This window comes from Abramis brama (genome assembly GCF_963993115.1).
Source record: "Abramis brama genome assembly, chromosome: 4".
Classification (NCBI taxonomy): domain Eukaryota; kingdom Metazoa; phylum Chordata; class Actinopteri; order Cypriniformes; family Leuciscidae; genus Abramis; species Abramis brama.
The window spans coordinates 53572177-53596474 of NC_139966.1; the positions used below are offsets into that span (position 1 = coordinate 53572177).

At 42.0% G+C, this 24298-nt stretch overlaps 2 long non-coding RNA genes across 2 annotated transcripts; both read left to right on the forward strand.

The window, feature by feature from the left end:
- Positions 1 to 855: 855 nt before the first annotated feature.
- On the forward strand, positions 856 to 14748 carry LOC311081235. Its single transcript, XR_014605840.1, has 4 exons — positions 856 to 962; positions 1084 to 1460; positions 1742 to 2684; positions 13947 to 14748. It is a non-coding gene; the product is annotated as an uncharacterized lncRNA (long non-coding RNA).
- A 2790-nt stretch (positions 14749 to 17538) lies between these two features.
- Positions 17539 to 18429, forward strand: LOC311081234. The gene is made up of 2 exons (XR_014605839.1): positions 17539 to 17810; positions 17910 to 18429. It is a non-coding gene; the product is annotated as an uncharacterized lncRNA (long non-coding RNA).
- The last annotated feature ends 5869 nt before the right edge of the window (positions 18430 to 24298 follow it).

Here is a 24298-nt window from a genome sequence, read left to right on the forward strand (position 1 = left end):
CTGCAATCTGTATTATCAGTGATCCATTTCAGAGTGTTATTTGTGCCTACCTTTAATGTCATGAATGTCCAATAATTATTTGTTCATTCTAGCAAATCTGCATCTGATGTACAAAGAGTATGGTGAGTTTTTTTGGGGGGATAAAATAGTGTATTGATACTTTATACAACACTGCACCCTACCATTTCAGGACATATTGAGTGTTATTTGCATCTATATGATAAAGGTGTGAATGACACCATGTGTGCACATGCACTCTGTGCCTCGTCCTTCCAGATGTGTACATGCAGTACATTTCTTTTCCTTGAGATAAGACCCTCTTCTTCATATTGGTAAAACATTGGATTCTGAGTCGGACCAGCAATCAATGAATTGAGCCAATTGCAGTTTCCATATCCTTTTGCCATGTACTTTTTAATTGTTACAAACTCCCATGGCCATGTAAATATACACAACTTCTTCACTGCTGATTCATATTTAAAAGGCTTTTGTCAGCCAAATTAAATGTGGTCCAACCAAATATATATATATATATATAAAGCATTTTTGAAAATACGTTTTTTAAATTTTTTCTTAAAAAATGTCTTAAAGTAAGAAGAAAAATTAAACCAGCATTAAATAGTTAATTTCTAAGAATGCAGCGCATTTAAAATATTTTAGCGATAAGATATTTCAAAAGATTATTGATTTTCTTTATAACTCTTGTACATCATTGGCTCAGTGTTTTCTGCCTTTGTAGGACTGAGAACTATTATTTTAATGCACTGCTTCTATGCTTACTTGGGGTACAATTTTTACACTCTTGGCATCTAGACAAATGCAACTAGGTCAATGTGGAAACAACACAGATACACATGGGATTGAACCACCTGTTGATCTTTGGAATTTTTGTTTTTGATTGGACAGTTTTATAAAGGTTGTGAGGATCAGGAATTATACATATTGAATCTAATACAAGCAAGGTAAGGCATCTTTAACACTGAATCACACTTCAGCTTCTTGACACTTTTAAGACACATTGTTTTTACTTTTCAATATTTGTGTCAGACATCTCTATAACTGAACCTGTATTCTTTCGGACAGATATGGCGGTCTTTTATGATCTTCGGCTGGTGTCTCTGGCTGTGCTGATGCTGGCGTCTCAGCTGGACTCTGCCAGTGCTGCTGTTCGGGTGTTTGGCATACGTGCCAGCAGCCTCGACAGTGACGCTTTTGGAAACTTTCCCGATCCATTCCTCAAGGTCTGGTGTGGCTCTACTTTTGGGGGGCAGACAGAATTTCACAATGATAACAATAATCCTACATGGTCTGCAAAGTTCAACTTCCCAAACTGCAATCGATATGACAACCTGAAGCTGGAGATGTGGGACAAAGACCTAATTTTTGATGATCACTTGAGCATGTGTACCACAAAGGTTGAATATGGGGCTTTCTCTCTGGGTCTTTGGACTTCACAGAGGGTGAATATTAATATATTGCGTAAACGAGGTGTCGTTCTGAATTGGCCATACGTCTGAACCCATTTGATGGCACAGTCCTAGCCTTTAGGCAGAGTTGCAAAAAGCTTCTTATATAAAGTGTACAAATACACGATCCAGCCATTATATCACATTCAAAGGCTGTGAAAGTACTTGAGGCTTGAGTTTTTTAGAAACTTTGATCGGTCTAAGTATGCAAAGCATAAGTGTGCCTGTCATCAGTGCGCCCTTCCTAGCATAACCACGGTGTCTTTATTTTACAGACGGATTTTTAAACGGCATGAGCAGTTCTTGTGAAGGTGAGGCATCGGCTCAGATAGAAACGCAGGATGAGGGAAGTTAGTAGGCATGGGACAGTATGTTGTAAGTATTTCAGAACCTCCAATAGCTTAGATGTTTTTGCAGCGCTGCTTAATTGGTTTTGACACCATCCAGTGTCAAACCCTCTCCGGTGAGCGTGGACAGGCGCGTTTAACTCATTTAGCAACAGATGTGACAGCAAGTGTAACTTCACGAGCGAGAAAAGGACCAGAAAGGTGAGAAAAGACAGTTAGCAACCCTCACCGACACAAGAGCGCAACTCTCTGCCAAAGCAGCACTGTTGAAGAGTAATACTCGCTGATTTCTCATCAAACCTCTTCTTTTTAACTCACACTGCCCATATAAGTTCTCACGTCACTGTACTCTTGGCAAGGGCCTTCGGTTTTATGGCAGATCAGTAGCTTCTTTTGGGGGATCTCGCTCTCTCTCTCTCTTTGTAGCAGTCGGTCAAATCACTCTTGTAAATGCTTTGGTTTATTCTAAATACTATTAACTGCATTAGACCTGCAACGTCAGACTACTTTTTAGTTTCACGTTTTGCACATTCGACTGTGCAGATGAAAAGAGAACAGTCCTGATTCACTAGAAACAAGAGCATTTTATTTGGGGTACAAAGCATAGCAGAGATGCTCTCATCACCTTAACTACTGAAAGGACTTAGATTACAGCTGGTTACATTCTGCTTAGTGCGCTTTCTGTGAAACGTGTGGCACAGGAACGTCACTTTAGGTCAACTGTACAGTGTAGATTCTCAACTGGCTCTCTATATTTAAAATACGATTGTTTTACCTTTTGCTTTGTACACAACGCTTTACCTGTAGACGGCTCATTTTTTTTACCCACTTTACGTCGTTCGGTTCGTTCAAACTGTGAACACATCAAAAGGTCTTTAACAGAGGGGCGCAAGAGAGCACCACATGGAGTGGACGTAAATTTAGGGAGCTCCCTCAACAAGCCTCTAAAAACTAGTATTATTTGACTATTTTGATCGCGAAAGTTTGCTCAACAATATCTAACAGTGAGATGAAGAAGACTAAGCCCAAGAAAGGTGATTTACCAACCAACGCAGTTGAACATCTGGCCGAGAATCCGTCGTCTACTGAACACGAGGCCGATCGCGGCACGGTCACGGACTCAACTGCTATCCTGTCAGCCATTCAAACTATGAATAACGGTATGAACGACAGATTTAATTCGCTGGAAGCTACTTTATCTCAGCTGCAAACAGCGCTGTCTGAAACCACCTCGCGTATCGCGGACCTTGAGAGCGTTAAAGCTGAGCATGAAAGCCGCATTTCTGACCTGGAGGCCTCCTGTCAGGAAATACTATCAGCTAATAAGGCCCTACGTGCAAAACTGGATGATCTCGATGGCCGTTCCCGACGACAGAATATTAAGATTGTCGGCCTACCCGAGAACGTGGAGTCTGGTCGCCCCACTGAGTTTGTGGAAAAACGAATCCCGAACCTCCTGGGAGCCGAGAACTTTCCTGCAGGAATCAAAGTTAACCGTGCACATCGCACCGGGCCTTTACCCCCGAAAGGAGGACGTCCCTGAATTATGATCGCGAGGATACATCATTACCCGGTCAAGGAGATAATCCTGCGGCTTGCGCGTTCAACACTCGCCTTTAAAATATGACGGAGTTCACATCTCCTTCTTCCCAGATTTTACAGCTGAGGTACTCTCACAGTGAAGGGCGTTTGATGGAGTGAAAAGGAAATTGAAGGAGGCTGGTATTCGATTCGGAATGCTGTTCCCCGCACGTCTTCTTGTCACCCAGGGCACTACCAAGAAAATCTTTGGTTTGGTTTCGGATGCTGAATCGTTCGTTAACGCCATCACTGTTCAAGACACTTCTTGATCTGCTGCGTGTAGGATTGTTTTTCAATGCCGTTTCCATGGCTGAATGACTTAAATCATCGTTCCTGCTGTCTACTGGCGGCCTTTAGTTCGAGGCTGTGAGTATTTTCAAGCAAAAAAAAAAAAAAAGAGACATTGTACAGACTGCTTACGATCATGTTATTTGGTCAGATTATACACGTTATTAGTGTCTTATCTGCACGTACATGTTCATACTCTCTGTCACATAATTTATATATTTTAAACTGTGTTTATAAAAAAATATATTATATATATTTCTGTGTTACAAGGGTTGTGTGCTACACACACTTTAGTTCAAATTATAGAGCAATTCTTTTGTTAATAACTTAGTTACACGGAGGCTGCGTGGGAGTCCCCTGGTTTCTCTTTTAGAGGTTATTTTAGTAACGTTAGGCAGGTTTTCCTCTTACTCCTTATGCTGCCCTGCAGTTTCACTGTTCATATGAGGGTTTTTTCCCGGCTTCATTTGCAGAAGCTGATGAAAGGGGGAGGGTGGGTGGTCTTGTCTTTTTTGTTTTTTTTGGTTGTTGTCTCGAATTTATTGTCTGTACATCTCCTTCAATGGTTATTTCAGTGGTTAATACCCCTTCGAATTCATTTTGCAGCTGCCACTAAAATAGACATTATACTACATGATGTGCAGTAGGGGGTCTTCACTGAAAGGTGGCAATGTCACTCTCGCCAGTTGGAATGTCCGGGGATTAAATAACCAGGTTAAGAGAGCTAAAGTTTTTTCTTATTTGAAGTCCATCCCTGCTGACATAATATTTTTACAAGAGACGCATATTAGGAATTCTGAACAAAGGCGACTGAGATGCAATTGGATCTCCCAGGTATTTCAATCTACCTTCTCATCCAGGGCCAGAGGAGTAGCTATTCTGTTTCGTAAGTCAGTTCCTTTTAAGCACATATCCACTATCAGCGATCCTAACGGCCGCTATTTAATTGTAACTGGCCTACTTTCCTCAATTCATATCACTCTGCTTAATGTGTACGGACCTAATTTTGATGACCCTGCTTTTTTTCGCAGAGTCTTTAATCTTTTACCAAGTATTCTGAACACGCACCTGATAATAGGTGGTGATTTTAACTTGGTGTTGGACCCCACTGTAGATAGATTTCCTTCTCGCTCTGGAATACCCTTGGCCAACTCTACCTCTGTTCTTAACGATCTGATTGCCTCTTTTGACCTTGTTGATATCTGGAGACTAAAACACCCAACGGACATGCAGTATACTTTTTTTTTCGCAAGTTCATAAATCTTACTCTAGGATAGATTTCTTTTTAGTTGATTCTAAAATTATTCCCTGTGTAAAATCAATGAAGCATCACAATAGAATCATCTCCGACCATTTAGCAGTGACAATCTCTCTAGATCTCATAGAAATTAAGCCCACCTATAACTGGCGTTTTAATCCTACTCTGTGTTAAGAAACAGAGGGGTCCAGAGACGAGAGCAGGTACAGTCTTTTAATAGAAAATTAGGCAAAGCCGATCAGGCTGAAAAACAGGAAATCACTTTTCAAATAACAACCAAGGAGTACTTCACTGCTTTCTCAATATACAGTAACTGAAGATATAAGGCGTAGATCTGGATGACTCTAGTGCAGCGAGGACTGGAAAACAGGTGGGTAGTGGAACCCTCTGCTACTCTCCACGGAGATTACTGGATACAGCACAGAAAAGGTAAATCACTGAAGCAGATAACTGTAGCACACTAATTCTCAGGATTAGACAGGACAGGACAAGACAGGGTAAGACTTCAGAGAAGTAACAGTCGACGTGCATCACGGTCAAACAATAATCCGACAACACAGACAGGAAAGAGAGAGCTAGATATAGCGTGGACAAAAGAGGAAGATAGAGAACAGGTGTGATGATGAGATGTGAATGAGAACCAGCTGATGGTGATGAGCTGAAGGGATAATGGGTGTGTGCGTAAGAGTGTGAGAAAAGAGAAGGTAGGGCGTAATACAACCAGCAGAGGGAGACAAAGGAAAGAAAAAAAGAGAAGGAAAGAGCCAGGATCATGACAGTACCCCCTCCTCAAAGTGCGCCACCTGGCGCACAAGAGGATGAGGACTGACGGGAGCGGAAAAAATCGTCAATGAGCGGTCCAGGACGTCCCGGGAGGGGATCCAGCATCTCTCCTCCGGCCCATAACCCTCCCAATCGACGAGAAATTGATGACCCCTCCCCCTGGGGCACACATCAAGTAATTTGCGAACTCGGTAGACGGGTGAGCCCTCAACACGGACCGGGGACAAGACAGGACGAGGTGGTGCGCGAATAACGGGCTTTAAACAAGAAACATGAAATACAGGGTGAACACGTCGGAGATTGTCTGGCAATCGGAGTCTGACCGAGACCGGACTAAGGACCTTAATAACGCGGAATGGTCCAATGAATTTGGGGGCCAGCTTACGCGAAGGATACTGCAGGGGAAGGTCTGCAGTAGAGAGTCCTCTGTCCACGGACATAACGGGGGCTTCTGACACGACGTTTATAAGTGGATCGACGCATAACGGAACGGGATTTACAAAGGGCGGATCTGACCGTTCTCCAAGTTCGTTTGCAACGCTGGATAAACGCGTTTACAGAGGGGACCTTAGACTCTGTGTCGGAGGAAGGGAAGAGGGGAGGTTGGTACCCTAAACAGCCCTGAAACGGCGACATACCGGTGGCCGAGGCGGGAGCGGAATTATAGGCATACTCTGCCCACGGAAGCTGTTCAACCCAGGACGCAGGATTACGAAATGCAAGGCTGCGCAACAGACGGCCGATAGTTTGGTTAGCGCGTTCGGCCTGACCACTCGTCTGGGGGTGAAACCCGGAGGAGAGGCTGGCTGAGGCACCAATAAGGCGACAAAACTCCTTCCAGAAGAGGGAGGAGAACTGTGGACCTCGTTCCGAAACAACATTCTCGGGAAGACCATGGATCTTAAAAACGTGATCAACAAAGGTCTGGGCGGTCTCCCTGGCGGACGGAAGTTTAGGCAAAGGAATAAAATGGGCGGCTTTAGAAAAGCGATCTACGACCGTGAGAATTGCGTGGTTACCTCTGGAAGGAGGGAGTCCTGTAATGAAATCAAGGGCAATTTGTGCCCACGGACGAGACGGAACGGGTAAGGGTCTTAGATACCCCGCCGGGGGTCTGTTACTGCTCTTAGTCTGAGCGCAGATAGAACATGAAGCGATGAAGCGGCGGATGTCTCGCTCACGGGAGGGCCACCAAAATCGTTGTCGAACGGCGGCAATAGTACCTCTGACCCCCGGGTGAGGGAATAATTTAGACGAGTGCCCCCACTGAAGAACGGCGCGGCGGGCGGAAGGCGGCCCAAAAAAAGGCCCCTTAGGGCAGAGCCGCGGCGTCTGAGTATGAGAAAGTGTGTGCTTGACTAAACGTTCGATTCCCCAGATGGCTGCGCCAACTATTACCCTGTGAGGAAGGATCCCCTCATTAGTAGGCACGACCTCTGATGAAGGAAACTGGCGTGAGAGAGCGTCAGGCTTTAGATTCTTGGACCCCGGCCGATAGGAGATGGTGAAATCAAAGCGCGTAAAGAAAAGAGACCAGCGAGCCTGACGGGCATTAAGTCTCTTGGCAGAACGGATGTTTTCGAGATTCTTATGATCCGTCCAAACCACGAACGGAACCGCAGCCCCCTCTAGCCAGTGACGCCACTCCCCTAACGCGAGACGAATAGCCAAAAGCTCTCGATTACCCACATCATAATTCTGCTCGGCAGGAGTAAGACAATGCGAAAAAAAGGCGCAAGGGTGAATCCGCTCATCAGCTGAAGCGCGCTGAGAGAGGATGGCCCCTACCCCGACCTCCGATGCATCGACCTCGACAATAAACTGCTTCTCTAAATCAGGCGTGATAAGAATAGGAGCGGAAGAAAAACGCGACTTGAGAAGTTCAAAAGCTGCCTGGGCAGCTTCAGTCCAGGAGAATCGAATCTTAACAGAGGTGAGCGCAGTGAGAGGGGCCGCTATCTGACTAAAATTCTGAATAAAGCGGCGATAAAAATTTGCAAACCCCGGAAAACATTGGAGGGCTACGCGAGACTCTGGTCTGGGCCAGTCAGTAACAGCGCGAACTTTGGCAGGGTCCATACTGATTCCCTGTGCGGAGATAACGGAACCGAGAAACGTGACTGACTGGGAGTGAAAAGTGCATTTCTCGGCTTTAACAAAAAGACGGTTCTCTAGGAGTCTTTGAAGGACCTGTCTAACGTGTTGCACATGAACTTGGAGATTAGGAGAGAAAATCAAAATATCGTCAAGGTAAACGAACACGAAAAGATTTAACATGTCTCTGAGAACATCATTGACAAGGGCTTGAAACACGGCGGGAGCGTTGACCAACCCGAACGGAAGAACGCGATATTCAAAGTGCCCTAGGGGTGTGTTAAACGCCGTTTTCCACTCATCATCTTCCTTGATGCGGACAAGATGATAGGCATTACGAAGGTCCAGTTTTGTGAAGTATTGAGCCCCCTGCAGGATTTCAAAGGCTGAAGACATGAGTGGCAGCGGATACCGGTTCTTAACAGTTATGTCATTCAAGCCTCTGTAATCAATGCAGGGGCGCAGCGACCCGTCTTTCTTCTTCACAAAAAAGAAACCAGGCCCCGCCGGAGAGGTGGAGGGAACGATCATGCCAGCGTCTAAAGATTCAGAAAGATACTTTTTAAGAGCCTTGCGCTCAGGGACCGAAAGAGAATAAAGCCTCCCGCGAGGAGGAGTGGTACCCGGAAGAAGCTCTATGCTGTAATCATATGGGCGGTGGGGAGGGAGAGATGCGGCCCGGGAACGACTGAAGACCGGCCGCAAATCGAAGTACTCCTCAGGAACCCCGGACAAATCCCCTGGCTCCTCCTGAAAAACAGACACAGTAGACACGGGAGAAACAGCGGACACAAGACATTTAACATGACATGAAAGACCCCAGGAGAGTATGGAATTCTTAGCCCAATTAATATGAGGGTTATGTTCGGTCAACCATGGATGACCCAAAACTACAGGGGTACTAGGAGAATTAAAAATTAAAAAAGAAATAGTCTATCTGTGGTTGCCAGATATGGTGAGACTCACCGGTGATGTGGAACAGCTAACCTGGGCGAGAACGCTGCCATCCAGGGCGAAGACGGAAGTAGGGTCTTGAAGATTAACGAGAGAAATAGCCTGTTTCAGAGCCCAGTTCTTGTCCATAAAATTTCCCTCAGCTCCAGAGTCTATCAGAGCTGGGCAGGTGGCAGAAGAGTTAGCCCAGCGGAGGAGAACAGGAAAGGTGGTCCGGGAGCGCAGTAGAGGGTCCAGAGAAGATGCGCTCACCAGTCTCCCTCTTATGACTGGTGAGCTCTGGCTTTTACCGGGCATATGGTAGCGAAGTGCTTATCCGAACCGCAGTAAAGACAAAGACGGTTGACGATCCGACGTTGGCGCTCAGCAGCCGAGATCCGTATCCCTCCCAGCTGCATGGGTCCGTGGTCGGTAGAAGTTGCAGGCAGAGAGCTGGCAGTAGAAGAAAGAGTGGGCGTGGTCATGACGCGGCGAGTCCGTTGGCGCAGCTCAAAGCGTTTCTCAACGCGCAAAGCAGAGTCAATCAGGAGGTCAAGACGAGTGGGGACTTCTCGGGCCAACACCTCGTCCTTTATCTCAGCATTGAGACCCTCAAGAAAACGAGCCACCAGGGCTGGTTCGTTCCAACCACAAGAGGTGGCGAGAGTCCGGAACTCCACAGAGAAGTCGGAGACAGTGCGGCGTCCCTGCCGTAAACACGACAATGTGCGAGAAGCCTCAGGACCATGGACAGAGCGGTCGAAAACTCGCAGCATCTCCTCTTTAAACAGAGAGTAACGAATCAGACAATCAGCTTCAGCATTCCAGACAGCTGTTCCCCACTCGCGGGCTCTTCCCTTGAGAAGTGAAATTACGTAGGCTATACGGGAACGCTCTCTAGTGTAGATAGATGGCTGGAGCGAGAAAACGACCTCACATTGGGTCAGGAAAGGCAGGCACTCCGTGGGTTCTCCAGAGTAACATGGGGGGTTGTTAACTCGCGGCTCTGGCGTATCTGGAGAGACAGGCTGGGAGGCGTCCATGCGAAGCAAGTGGAGCTGCTGAGAAAGATCGGCCACTTGAGCGGACAACGAGTCCACAACACGGCGAGCCGCGGAGAGTTTCTCATCGTGCCGACCCAGCAAAGCGCCCTGCATCTCCACAGCGGCCTGGATAGGGTGATCACCAGCCTGCTCCATTCGTGGTCGGATTATTCTGTTAAGAAACAGAGGGGTCCAGAGACGAGAGCAGGTACAGTCTTTTAATAGAAAATTAGGCAAAGCCGATCAGGCTGAAAAACAGGAAATCACTTTTCAAATAACAACCAAGGAGTACTTCGCTGCTTTCTCAATATACAGTAACTGAAGATATAAGCCGTAGATCTGGATGACTCTAGTGCAGCGAGGACTGGAAAACAGGTGGGTAGTGGAACCCTCTGCTACTCTCCACAGAGATTACTGGATACAGCACAGAAAAGGTAAATCACTGCAGCAGATAACTGTAGCACACTAATTCTCAGGATTAGACAGGACAGGACAAGACAGGGTAAGACTTCAGAGAAGTAACAGTCGACGTGCATCACGGTCAAACAATAATCCGACAACACAGACAGGAAAGAGAGAGCTAGATATAGCGTGGACAAAAGAGGAAGATAGAGAACAGGTGTGATGATGAGATGTGAATGAGAACCAGCTGATGGTGATGAGATGAAGGGATAATGGGTGTGTGCGTATGAGTGTGAGAAAAGAGAAGGTAGGGCGTAATACAACCAGCAGAGGGAGACAAAGGAAAGAAAAAAAGAGAAGGAAAGAGCCAGGATCATGACACTCTGCTCTCGGATGTAAAATTTTGTGAACAATTAACAGAGTTGCTAGCGGAGTTTCTCAAATTTAATGACACGGGCGAGGTTTCTGACTCGACTCTATGGGAAAGCCTAAAGGCTGTTCTGAGAGGACATATTATTTCATACGAGTCCAATCTAAAAAAGCAAAGGGTAAAACGCCTTTCAGAAATTGATAATCGTCTTACTCGGCTGGAGGACACTTACAGAGAGTCAACAGACTCAGAAGTGCTTAACGAAATTACAGCACTTAAATTGGAATATAATTCGATTCTTTCGAACCAAGTTAATAATATGTTGTTAAAAGTGAAGCAAAAACAGTTTGAACTTGGGGATAAACCAGACAAATTGCTTTCTCGTCAGCTGAGGGGGCTACAAGCCTCTAGAGCAATTCATAAAATCAAGAACAAGAATGGTGTCGTTCTAACAATTCCCGGTGAAATCAATGATACATTTAAAGAATTTTATGAAAAATTATACAAATCAAAGGGTTCTTCTGACCCCTCAGCTTTAGCAGATTTCCTTCATTCATTACATCTTCCAAAGTTGGGGTGCACAGAGCAGGCTGCTTTGAATGCGGACATAACGGTAAAGGAAATATTAGCTGCGATTAAATCTTTCCCCAGTGGCAAGGCGCCTGGCCCAGATGGTTTCGGGATTGAATTCTACAAAAGATTTGCACAGGTGCTCTCTCCTTTGCTGTTGAGGATGCTTAATCATTCTTTTGACAAACATGAACTTCCCCAGTCCTTGTATGACGCAAATATTTCGCTGATTCTTAAAAAAAGTAAAGAAGAAACTGACCCATCATCTTATCGATCCATATCTCTTTTGAACTCTGACCTTAACATTTTTACTAAAATTCTGGCTAATAGATTAAATAACTGCATTGGGAAAATTATCCACCCTGACCAATCTGGTTTTATTCCTGGCCGTTTTTCATTTTTTAATGTCAGGCGTTTAATGAATATCTTATACACCAGATTTGAATCCAAAGCTAGCGTTGCAATTCTTGCCTTAGATGCAGAAAAGGCGTTTGACCAAATTGAGTGGGATTATATTTTAGCTGTGATTAGAGAATTTGATTTGGGTGATGCTTTTGCCTCTTGGGGGAAGTTGTTATACCTCCATCCTTCGGCTTCAGTTCTCACCAATTTTAACAAGTCATCGCAATTCCAATTACACAGAGGCACTCAACAGGGCTGTCCTCTCTCGCCTTTGCTTTTTGCAATTGCAATCGAACCTCTCGCCCTTGCAATTAAAAATAACCCTTTAATTTCGCCCTTGAATTTAGGCCAAATTAACCATCATATTTCCCTCTACGCAGATGACATAATTCTGTATCTAAGCAGTCCTGAACAGTCTATTCCACCCTTATTAAATCTGTTGGAAACATTTGGTAAACTCTCCGGTTACTCAGTGAATTGGCAAAAAAGTGAATTCTTGGCTGTGACTAACAACATCGATCCAATTTTTATGCGTAGTCTACCTTTTAAAATAGCCATAAACAGTTTGAAATATCTCGGAGTTAATATACCTAAAAACCCTAAGGTAAGCTTAATTATTTAACAATACTTGAAAACCTAAAGGACAATATAAAATGCTGGAGGACCTTACCACTATCAATGATGGGGCGTGTGAATGCTATTAAGATGGTGACGTTACCCAGATTCTTGTATCTTTTCCAGAATTTGCCGATTTATTTACCCAAAAAATTCTTCAAAACCTTAGATTCTATTGTGCTGCCTTTTGTCTGGGGCTTCAAAGCACATAGAATATCTAAATTACATGTGTGTAAGCCTAGGTCGCTGGGGGGGTTGGGTTTGCCAAATTTTCAACATTACTACTGGGCTGCCAATTGTAGAGCCTTAACTTATTGGCAGGACCCGCGCCCCGACAGTCCCTCAACTGACATCCCTTCATGGCTTATGATTGAGCAAGGTGCCTCAAGTTCGTCACTCTCCTCATTACTTTTTGCTAACCCAGCGACTTTTAAAGCTGCAGTAGGATCCCATTTTATGATTAATAACTCTCTTAGGATATGGCTTCAGATTGGTAAAGCATTTAAATTGCCAAATACCTCTTTTCTTGCTCCTGTCTGTCGTAACCATGCCTTTAAACCTTCACTATTAGACCCAGTGTTCACAGGTTGGGCCAGAAAAGGAATCCTTACCTTGAGAGATTTATATATTGACAATAATTTTGCCACATTCACTCAACTAACGGAGAAATATGACCTTCCTGCTTCACACTTCTTTAGATACCTACAAATTAGAAATTACGTTCGTTCCACTGTGCCAAATTTTGAAATATTATCTGCCGATAATGAATTGCATAAATTGCTTACTTGCGTTCCCAACACTCCAAAGTTAGTTACAAAATTTGTTGACTTCTTCACAAGTCAGTTAGATTTTTCCACTATTCATCTGAAAAATGTTTGGGAAGAGGAACTAGATGTTCAGCTCTCTGAGGAGGACTGGGAAAAATGTTTTAAAAATATATACACCTGTTCTATTAATGCCAGGCACCAACTTATTCAGTATAAGGTGTTACACAGATTACATTACTCAAGGGTTAAACTTAATTCTTTCTATCCTACTATCTCCCCTCTTTGCAATAAGTGTGAATCTGCAGAGGGCTCTCTTGGTCATCTTTTCTGGGCATGCCCAAAGCTGGGTGAATTCTGGTCAGAAGTTTTTCAGTTTCTATCTGAAGCTTATACCTGTGAGCTTCCCTTAGATCCTGCGACTGCCGTTCTTGGCTGGTCGGCCTCCTTGCGGCGCCTTAATAATGCCACCCGATTGCCTATACAGTATGGTTTGATGATTGCCAAAAAATCTATACTCTGCATGTGGAAGAAAAATTTGAAGCCACTATTCAAGATTTGGTTGTCAGAACTTTCCTCCACTCTGCATGTGGACAGACTTAGATATAGTATTTCTGGAAATTTAGATAAATTTGAAGCCTCTTGGAGGCCTCTTTTCAATCACTTGTTAAAAATCAATAATGACGAGGCTATTTAAAATGTATTTCTATTCATTTTTTATTTTTTTTATTAGGATTTTATTGTCATTTCCGTTGACCTCTGTCTTCAATGTAAAGATACCTATGTATATCTCATGTGGTCCAGTTGTACATTCTCACCTGGTCTATAATGTCACACTAGGCAAAAATCTGTTCCGACCTTCCTTGTCTGTGCCTGGTGATGTGGTTATCTGCAGACTTGAATCTAACTGAAGGAGTTTTTTTAATTTTTTTTTATGTGTAGTTGTGTTTGGTACTGTCCTGTGATTGTATTGTCTATTTGTCTGAAAATCTGAAAATGCTACAATAAATATAATATATATAAAAAAAAGGTCTTTAACAAAGAGGTCCCACCCGCTCAGTGTTCAGACTAATGAAATCTGTAATACTACGTTCTGAGTGCCATGTCCCTGTCCCAGATACAAGTGTTAATTTGCTCTCGCTGTAAGAAACAGGTCGTCCTGTTCGACTGTAGAGGGCGCTAATGTAACTGCAGTGCAGGACCATCAACATTTAAATGAGATTCACCTCTGACCTCTGATGTAAATGATAACAGCACCTTGAAAAATACAAAAACCTCTTTTTTTCTTTATCCTTCACTTTACTTTGAAAGAAATTGTGTTTGTAGCATGCTGATGTGCGAATGGGCCATTCAGTATCGATACACATTGTGATTATAACAATATATTTTTTTTTTTTTGCATGATACTTCAGTTACACCAAAAAAAATGCACACAAACTCACTCAAAAAGGATCTTATTGAATGAAACCCTCCTTTCTAGTCGCTCTCCTGTGGAAAGAAATACAACAGAACAATGTTTACTTAATGCTACTGACCTGTCATTAAGTTATTTTGTTTTTTTACTGCAATCTGATCCGCTTGTTTTGCTGTCTTTTGAGTCTCTAGATTTTCTTCTGGCGACTTTCATTAAGTGTTTTTTTTTCTCCGTATGATATTTAACATTGTACAAAATGTAAAAAAAAAATCCTTAAAATGAAAACCAAACAAAAACAAGTAGGGAATCATCTGCAATGTTTAACTGTCTGTTTTGCACTAAGTATAGGATGTTCAAGCTTCATATAAAACTGCGCTTTGCGCTCCAATAAAACAGCATTTGTTACCTTATTTGTAAACTTAAGTCATTTAAATAAATCAAGTTTGCTTATCAATTTATTCTGGATCCTGGATTAGTTGTTATGCAGTTTAGAGCAATAGAGCTGATGACATACTTTTGATACATACTGTAAGTGCATTTAATTTCAGTTACTTTATTATGTCTCTCATGAGCTACTAAATACTGCAATCTGTATTATCAGTGATCCATTTCAGAGTGTTATTTGTGCCTACCTTTAATATGTCATTAATGTCCAATAATTTGTTCATTCTAGCAAATCTGCATCTGATGTACAAAGAGTATGGTGAGTTTTTTTGGGGATAAAATGGTGTATTGATACTTTATACAACACTGCACCCTACCATTTCAGGACATATTGAGTGTTATTTGCATATATATGATAAAGGTGTGAATGACACCATGTGTTCACATGCACTCTGTGCCTCGTCCTTCCAGATGTGTACATGCAGTATTTATTTTCCTTGAGATAAGACCCTCTTGTTCATATTGGTAAAACATTGGATTCTGAGTCGGACCAGCAATCAATGAATTGAGCCAATTGCAGTTCCATATCCTTTTGCCATGTACTTTTAATTGTTACAAGCACCCATGGCCATGTAAATATACAAAACTTCTTCACTGCTTATTCATATTTAAAAGGCTTTTGTCTGCCAAATTAAATGTGGCCCAACCAAATATACAGTGCCCTCCACAATTAATGGCACCCCTGGTAAATATGATCAAAACTGGCTGTAAAAAATAAATCTGCATCGTTTATCCTTTTGATCTTTCATTCAAAAAATTAGCAAATTTCTAACCTTTCATTTAAGTAAAAGAATTGAATGTGGGGGGGAAATCACATTATGAAATAAATGTTTTTCTCCAAAACACGTTGGCCACAATTATTGGCACCCTTTTATTAAATACTTTTTGCAATCTCCTTTTGACAAGATACCAGCTCTGAGTCTTCTCCTATAATGCCTGATGAGTTTGGAGAACACCTGACAAGAGATCAGAGACCATTCCTCCATACAGAATCTCTCCAGATCCTTCAGATTCCCAGATCCATGTTTGTGCTTCTTCTCTTCAGTTCAGCCCACTCATCAGGTCAGGGGACTGGGACGGTCATGGCAGAAGCTTCATTTTGTGCTCCGCAACAAATTTTTGTGTTGATTTTGATGTTTGTTTTGGATCGTTGTCCTGATGGAAGATCCAACCACGGCCCATTATAAGATTTCTAGCAGAAGGCATCAGGTTTTGATTTTTTATCTGTTGATATTTGATAGAATCCACGATGCCATGTATCTGAACAAGAAGTCCAGGACCTCCAGCAGAAAAATATGCCCACAACATTAAAGATCCAACGGTATATTAAATTGAGCCCGATCTCACGGGAAAACGTACAAATTCTACGAGGTGGCTTATTCGTACGAATTCATACGACCTGACTTTTTTGCAAAATCGTACATATTTTACGAATTGGCCAATTCGTATGAATTCATACGAATGACCTACCCCTGACCCCGCCCCTAAACCTACCCATCACGTGGGTTTAGACAAATCGTACAAATTCGTAGGAGTTAGGTCGTACGAATTAGTACGAATTAGCCAACTTTTTATCATTCATACGAATTCGTACGAATTGGTCGTGAGATAGCGTTGATTAAATTGTACACATGGGGTACTTTTTATCCTTGTGTTCACCAAACCCATCTAGTGTGTTTGCTGCCAAAAAGCTATTTTTTAGTCTCATCTGACCACAGAACCCTGTGCCGTTTGAAGTTCCAGTCATGTCTGACAATTAAATTTGCTGGAGTTTGTTTCTGGAGGAGCGAGGAGGATTTTTCTTGAAACCCTCCCAAACAACATGTGGGGATGTAGGGTTTTTTTTTTTTTTTTTTTTTTTGGGGGCTTTCTGACCCCCAAGACTCAACTAATCTCTGCAATTCTCCATCTGTGATCCTTGAAGAGTCTTTGGCCACTCAAACTTTCAACCTCGCAGTGCATTAAGACAGTATAGACACACGTCCTCTTCCTGGCAGATTCGTAACATCTTTAGTTGATTGGAACTTCTTAATTATTGCCCTGATGGTCAAAATGGGGATTTTCAATTCTTTAGCTATTGTCTTACAGCCACTTTCTATTTTGTGATGGTCAACAATCTTTTGCTACGCATCAGAACTATATTCTGTGGTTTTACTCATTGTGATGGATGATTAAGGGGATTTGGCCTTTGTGTTTCCTCATATTTAAACTCCTGTGAAACACGAAGTCATAGCTGGACAGTTTCATGTTCCTAGTCACCCTGGTGTACTAAAAAAAGGTAAATATTAATGGGAATATACTTCAGAGATATTTTACTCGTAAAAAATTCTAGGGGTGCCAATAATTGTGGCCAATGTGTTTTGGAGAAAAACATTTATTTCATAATATGATTTCCCCCCCACTTTCAATTCTTTTACTTCAATGAAAGGTTAGAATTTTGCACATTTTTTGAATGAAAGATCAAAAGGATAAACGATGCAGATTTATTTTTTACAGCCAGTTTTGATAGCCATATTTACCAGGGGTGCCATTAATTGTGGAGGGCACTGTATATATATATATATATATATATATATATATATATATATATATATATATATATAAAGCATTTTTGAAAATACGGTTTTTAAACTTTTCTTAAAAAATGTCTTAAAGTAAAAAAAAAAATTAAACCAGCATTAAATAGTTAATTTCTAAGAATGCAGCACATTTAAAATATTTTAGCTATAAGATATTTCAAAAGATTATTGATTTTCTTTATAACTCTTGTACATCATTGGCTCAGTGTTTTCTGCCTTTGTAACTTTGTAGGACTGAGAACTATTATTTTAATGCACTGCTTCTATGCTTACTTGGGATACAATTTTTACACTCTTGGCATCTTAACAAATGTAACTAGGTCAATGTGGAAACAACACAGATACGCATGTTATTGAACCCTGTTGATGATCTTTGGAAGATTTTTATTGATTGGACAGTTTTATATAAAGGTTGTGAGGATCAGGAATTACACATACTGAATCTAATACAAGCAAGGTAAGGCATCTTTAACACTGAATCACACTTCAGCTTGTTTTTACTTTTCAATATTTGTGTCATACATCTCTATAACTGAACCTGTATTCTTTCTAACAGATATGGCGGTCTTTTATGATCTTCGGCTGGTGTCTCTGGCTGTGCTGATGCTGGCGTCTCAGCTGGACTCTGCCAGTGCTGCTGTTCGGGTGTCTGGCTTACGTGCCAGCGACCTCGACGGTGACTATTTTGAAGACTTTCTTGATCCATACCTCAAGATCTGGTGTGGATCTTCTTTTGGGCAGACAGAAGTTCACGATGATAACAATAATCCTACATGGTCTGTTGAGTTCAACTTCCCAAACTGCAATCGATATGACAACCTGAAGCTGGAGTTGTGGGACAGAGACCTATTTATTGATGAACACTTCTTCACGTGTACCTCACATGTGGAACATTATGGGGTTTTCTCCATAAATTGTGGCGGAAGTCTGTTTTACACGTTCGAGTTGAAACAATAAATCTTTTCTAAACAGCTTTGAAACACTGTAACTAGCCTGATGGGAATAAAGTTTAGCAATATGCAATATAACGTGTATGTTTTGCATTAATATGTTCATTAAAATCTACAGCTAACATACTTTTAAAATGCTTTTACTAACAACAACATGAAAATACAAATGAAAGTCATAAATCAAGGTTGTCTCTGCTTCTCAGTTCACACTGAATCTAGTTTTAATTTTTGCACTTCATTAAATGGTTTTACCATTTAGCCCTGCTTCTCTTCTCACAGGTTGGTGCAAGCAATACATTCCCCATAACCTGCACATTACATCACGCCACATAACACTTTTCATACTTGTAAACATGAGTATTTTACTCTACATTTTATGCTATAGAAAGTGTAGTATACATCAAATGTACATAATTGATAAGCCATTTACAGTAAAAGGTCTCTTGCTCCTTGGAAATCTGAATGATCCCTGGAATTGCCAAGCTCTAAATAGACAAACAAACAAACAAAACATTTGTTGTGAACGAATCATTCATCGCTTATGAATCATTTCAATGAATCTATTGATCCAGTTTATTTACAGTGATATCAGTTCTCTCATCGAATCTAAAACAGATTTTACATGATGACGAATATAATGTGGAAACATCACAAAATGCAAAACAAAGACATATTATGACACTGATGATGATGGCATATGTATAGCCTACAAAAAAATATATATTATAGAAATAGGCTGTAGACCTTTGTCCAAGAAGAATGTCATAAGAACCTGTATTTTCCTGTATCCTGTATTGATTGTATCTAGAACCCAAGGATCTGATGTTGCCTTCTCCCAACTGTCCAGGCATAGTTGGGAGCATTCTCCGGCGACTCTGGGACTGCTATGCCTGGCTTCCCTGGGGTTTGAAACCTCTGGTAGTACGTCTCTTAAGTGATCCTCCCCTGACTGGAGTGTGAGACTGGTCAGTTTGGGGAGCCTGGTAAAACAGTTTGGTGCCTTGATTATGGAATTGGTAACCCCTAGCTCGCCTTCTCTCATTCCTCCAAGGTTCTGAATGAGGAAAGTGTGAGGGTGTGAAGTGTGAATAGACACAGTAGGCTGTGCACGGAAATACCCGTCCATACACCTTGTGTTGGGGCTGGAGCTTCTTCCTGAGCACCAGGATCCTTGCTGCACTAAAAATGTGTGAACGAATGTCAGAATGCAGGCTCAACTTCTGAAACTTCTGAAAAAGAGATAGTTCACCCAAAAATATTTATCATTTTCTCACCCTCATGTTGTTCCAAATCTGTATGAGTTCCTTTCTTCTGTTGAACACAAAAGAAGATATTTTAAAAGATGTTGGTAACCAGACAGTTGACGACAGGAAAACAAGTACTATGGAAGTCTATGGGTGCCGTCAACTGTCTGGTAACCAACATTCTTTCAAATATCTTCTTTTGTGTTCAACAGAAGAAACAAACTCATACATGTTTGGTACTTGAGGGTGAGTAAGTAATAAAAAAACTTAATTTTTGGGTGAACTATCCCTTTAATTGTCCAAATTTTTAAGTCATCTGCTGTTTACTCTTAAGGATCAAGCAACAGACAGAGACCTTCTAGTTGGCTCATCATTTAGGGATTCATTTAAGTATACACTACCCGTTCTAAAGCAGAAATATGTGTGCAAAATGCTAATCTTTACAAGTATAAAATGTGTGATTTGCACTAATGGGGGAATTTGTCACTTGCTGTATTTGGGAAACAAATCTGTGAACAGGAAGAGAAGCAAGGTTGATATGACACAAACATTTGAGAATGAGAGGTGATTCTGAATCAACTTATCACTGAAGTCTCAAGTATTAGTTGCCTCTGCTTCTCAATTCACACTGAATCTAGTTTTATTTGATATAGGCTTTATTAGTATAATATTGTGAATTGTGACTTTTTTTTCTTTGTGAATAGATTAAAAGCATTTTAGTCAAATGAATATAGGCTATTCAATCAGTCAATGCAGAACACACACACGAGCAATAGAAAGTAAATAGTTTTAGTAAATAGTAAATGAATATAGCCTATGTAATCATTAAATGCAGAACACACACACACACACACACACAAGCAAAAAAAAAAAACGGTTCAACTTTATTGTTATCAGTCTCAAAGTAGCTTTACAAACTGCTGATTTAGAACAGGTTTATTTCGCTTCATAACTGTAAAACAAGGTGCCTTTTTTCAGATAACAATGATCCCTGACAGACCCATTTTGTACCAGTTTGTTACACGTGCCCAAATGATCATCATATTTTAGGTCTTTGTCCCACACCTCCATCTTCAGGTTTTCATTTGCTCTGCAATTAGTTATTAGATTTAATGTCAGCCATTAAGGCGACAGACTCCAATCTGAATCCTGTAAGAACACTTATTAAAGTGCTTGTTAGGTCTGGTCCCTGAAGTAGTTGTCCATTCAATGACACTCCCTGAAATGAAGTACTACAGTCGAAAACAACCCTGATCTTTTTCTTTTTCGAATGGTAAACCCCATGATGAGGTATGTACCACACACGACCATCATGCCTCTCGAGTTCCTCCACAGGTACCTTTTCCACATATCCTTTGGAAATCACATCTTCCATGAAAGCAGTATAACCAGCTTGAAATGCAGAGTCTTTTCTGAATTTTCTTTGCAGACTCAAAGCCCGCTGTTCTGCAACTATTTTATTGTTTGGTAGGACCACATCTTTATTCTTGAGGGGCAAACCAATGCAGTAATGACCATCTATCAGTTTTACAGACTGAGACACAAGATCCATGAACTGATTATTTTCTTAAGACATGGCTACCAGTTCATCTAGGGCATTTTCAGGGAAATCGAACTTAAACTGTTGTTCCCAAAGCTCATCCAATTTTGAGACAGAGATCCTGTTAACAGTCACATGAGGTTGGTCATTACAGAAAGTTCCATTCCTTTCCATTCCTTTAAGCGGTCCATTCACTGTCCATCCAAGTATGGTTCTTACCGCATATGGTCCATTCATTTGACTGCGAACAACCTGCCATGGCTCCAGTGCCTCTGGTACATTTGCTCCAATTAAGAGCTCAACTCCTGCTTCGATTGAGGGCAAGTGTATGCTATTTAAATAAGGCCATCGAACAAGATCGCTCTGCATGGGAATATTGGATTTAGAAACTGGCATACTTTTCTGGGAATACACTTCAGGAAGTGAACAATAATGTGTCTGATCCAATCCAGCAACTTAAACATGGACCATTACATTTATACACACACCAGATCACATGAAGAGCTGCAAGATGCAGATGTTGACCATATGAATGTTACCCCTCTGAATGTTGTTCCAAGGTTACCAAGGGTTTCAACCGGATTGGGGCGGGGGGCATTATTGAATAGTATGTTAGGGCATGACATGATTGCTACCCCAGTAGACCCCCCACACATCAAGAACACAAGTCAGTCAGGTGTAAGATGTGACTCACCAGCCTTTCATAGTGAAAGACATGGTTCTGTAGGAGGTGACCAACTGAACCAGTGGCAAACAATGGTTGATTTAATGAAGCAATTGGGTAGTGAAATAGGGAACCAAATTTCTGCAAACCTGAGATCTGCAGGGCAAAATCCTCAGAGAGGTTATGTCGATGCCCAACAGCCTTCACCTCAGAGTCCTGATTTGTCAAAATTGAACCTAATTGTTAGGCATCAAGACATCATAGAACCGCCTACCTTTAGAGGTGATAAGACAGATCGGTGCACCATTAGTGAATGGCAAGAACTGATGCAAGCTTACTTGAACAAGAAGGGCTTCAGTGCATCTGAACAGGGCCAAGAGATTCTCGACAAGCTAATGGGCCATGCCAAAGATGTTGTGAGGACATGTATTCGCAACAATCCCCTGATTGATGTGGCTAGAGACCCGCATGTCATCTTTTCAATTCTGAGGCAACATTTTGGAGATGCAATTTCCTCCACAACCCCTTTAAGAGACTTTTATGAGACTTTGCCAAAGCAGTCAGAGAATGGCTTGGATTACTGGATCAGACTGAATAAGGCCGTTGACCTAGCTGATGAATGCCTAAAAAGACAAGGGAAAAGAGTCGAAGACCCTAGTCACGAAGTGACAATGATGTTTGTAAGGCATTGTCCTGAACCTGGTCTGTACACCGCCCTTCGGAGCAAACCATTGGAAAGTTGGAATGCACATGAAATTCAAGCATTAATTGACAGCCACCACAGAGACAAGCAGTCTATAAGAGTAGATGGAGAGAGAAGGGTTGATGAAACCTCACCTAATGGCTGGTGCATGACCCAACAGCAGTCCACTACCGTTAATCAGGCAAGCGGTTCAGATTCTGCTCTCCTCGGGTGAGTGGTTTCTCTTCTAGAGCAGTTCCTTGTCAAACAGAAGGGGCAAGAACAGAAAACTGAACAGGGCAAGGTCATGCCTGAACACTCTGCAGTCCCCTGCAAAATATGTAGAGCTCAAGATCATACGACAAAGACTCACTGTTTTAAGGAGGGACTGTGTTTTAGGTGTTTCAAGACAGGGCACAGAGGTTTTGAATGCCCTGACAAAAGACAAGTAAAACAAGTCACAGCCAGCATAGCCACTAGACCTGACCACCATTTAAACAAGAAAACCTGCACTGTGGGGGGAACAGTGTGGGTGTCAGACAAGCAAAGACCCCAGAAAACCCATTGGCTGTTCATGTAACTACTAGTGACCACTTAAGGCAAGACAGTGCAAGTGAAGTAACTGCAGTTCAGCAAAAGACTCCCTGTGAGGCTCCAAACGCTACCTACCAGAGAATTAATGATGAAGATGATCTGTTCTATGCTCCAGTATTGGTTGAGGGGAAAGCGAGACTATTAGCCCTCGTCGATAGTGGATCTGTTACCTGTACATTGAGTGAAGCAGCTGAACACACACTTAAAAATTGGAACTTGATCTGCACAGATTCGAGTAAACCCACCAAAAAAGTACTTACTGGCTGTGGAGGGAATGAGACAAAACCAAAGTGCACATATGACTTGAGTGTGGATATGCTTGAATGCAAAATGACAATCAACTTTCTAGTTGTCCCTGGTCAAAAAGATGATAGTTGGATCGAATGTCATTAGGTATGTGACTCAGCAGATGAGGAAACTGGAAAAGCTTATCTCAACCAGTTCAAGATAATGGTCAAGAACCCCTGCTGAGTGTGCTTTCTAATGTTGACCGCTGGCATGGAGATAAGATACCACAGAGAGTTGGCACAGTAGTATTGAGACAATGTCTTACACCAGAGCCACAGCAAGAACATTTGGTTTGGGGAAGGTTAAAGGAAGAAGTTCCCTTGTCTGTTGGAAGCACAGTGAGGCCTGGTTCACACCGGACGCCGAAGCGACGTGGAAGCGGCACGGAAGCGGCCTGGAATGGAGGCCGCTTCCTTTCGGCGCCCATGTTAACCTATGGTGTCGTTCACACGGCCGGCCCGCGCCGTGAAGCGCCAGTTTCGGCGTCTGGTCTATTTTTTGCGCGAGCCGCGAGTGATCCGCGTCCATTCCGGCAGGAAGTGCACACCAAGAAACACGAGACAATCCGGTCAATTGTCAAAATATAAGCAATTTTCAAATTAAAATACCGCGAGTGACAAATGCGATCATATTTGTGTATCTAAACAGACTAGAAGGATGAAAACAAACAAAGAAAAAACACAACAAAATAGATTTAATAAATTTGAAGAGAGGATGTATATTTCAACGGTATATCTACACTACTACTGTCTACCATATTATCTCTCTGTCTGCGTGTGTGTCTCGACAACGGATTAATAAAAGAAGTGTACAAACTTTTTGGTTACAGAAACATGGTGTATTCATTTTATGAGGTTATTTACTTACCCATGATGTAAAAAATAGCTCTGAATAAACAACAACTGAGCAGAAGCGCTTGTCGACCGCCGCGGAGAATACGCGTCTGGTGTGAACAGGCAGGCGCCGGACCGCACGTGATTTTC